Raw genomic sequence first — 1186 nt, forward strand, 5'->3', positions numbered from 1 at the left:
CTAGTATAAGGTCTCAATTTCTGTTTCTCTCATCTGGATTATTACGATTCTCTCCTTTTTTTCTTTTTTCTTTTTTTAAAAGATGACCTATAAGGGGATCTTAACCCTTGACTTGGTGTTGTCAGCACTGCGTTCTCCCAAGTGAGCTAACCGGCCATCCCTATATAGGGTTCTGAACCCTTGGCCTTGGTGTTATCAGCATCACACTCTCCCAAGTGAGCCATGGGCCGGTCCCTTACAATTCCCTCCCAAATGAACATCTTTTCTCCCTCAAATTTAACCATTCCTAAAATTATTATTTCTAATAAAGGTATAGTCTTCTAGATATGATTTTATTTGAATGGATGACTCTTATTAAATATGCTTTAAAACTATGGTTTTATCTAAATCGGCCTGCTTTGTGCTCCCTGTACATACCAAGGACCTTCTGGCATGTAGTCTTTGCTTATGCCTTTTTTCTAGCAGATTCCTGCTTATCTTTCAAAATCTAGACCAACTGTCACTCCTCTGTGGACATTGACTACTAACACTTCAAATTCCACCTTCTAAAACACTATTTTCTTTCACTCTGTACTCTCAGGGCCCTTTGTCACCTAAATTATGAGCTTCTTAAGGATGTGCTTATTCATTTTTGTATCCACAGTGTCCTGGGATTAATGCTAAGCATAGAGCAGTTCAACAAATGTCAGTTGTGTTGACTTGATTTGAGTTGCCCTTTTCTCTGTCCTAGCAAAAGCCATGAACTTTAATCTGTGTCTCTCAGCTCAACTCTTTAGATTGAATACTTCCTCCCTACTCATGATGTGATAGTAATAATTAAATATACATTTGCATTCTCTTTTACACCTTATTTATGCTCACCACCATCCCGTTGGTTTTTCTTCTCTGGGGTAGTTCTTGCAACCTCATGCCTACCAGTTCCTCTAGCTGTTCTCTCCTCCACAGTTAACCTGATATTGAAGTACATGAAGAAGATAGTCACATAGTGGGTCATAAGTTATTTTATACTTCCCTATTTTCTCCCAAATGGCCCCCTTGGTTGTTTCATTATTATTTCCTCTTTTCTTATGAATATTAAAGTTGACTAAGTGTTTTTCACAATGAGTAACTCAAACCAAGTATGTAACACCATCCCAATGGTTATGCTCCAAAGACAACCATTAGTGCCTGCAATAATACCTTTCAA

Source organism: Galeopterus variegatus, unplaced genomic scaffold, assembly GCF_000696425.1.
Source record: "Galeopterus variegatus unplaced genomic scaffold, G_variegatus-3.0.2 Scaffold6227, whole genome shotgun sequence".
Lineage (NCBI taxonomy): Eukaryota > Metazoa > Chordata > Mammalia > Dermoptera > Cynocephalidae > Galeopterus > Galeopterus variegatus.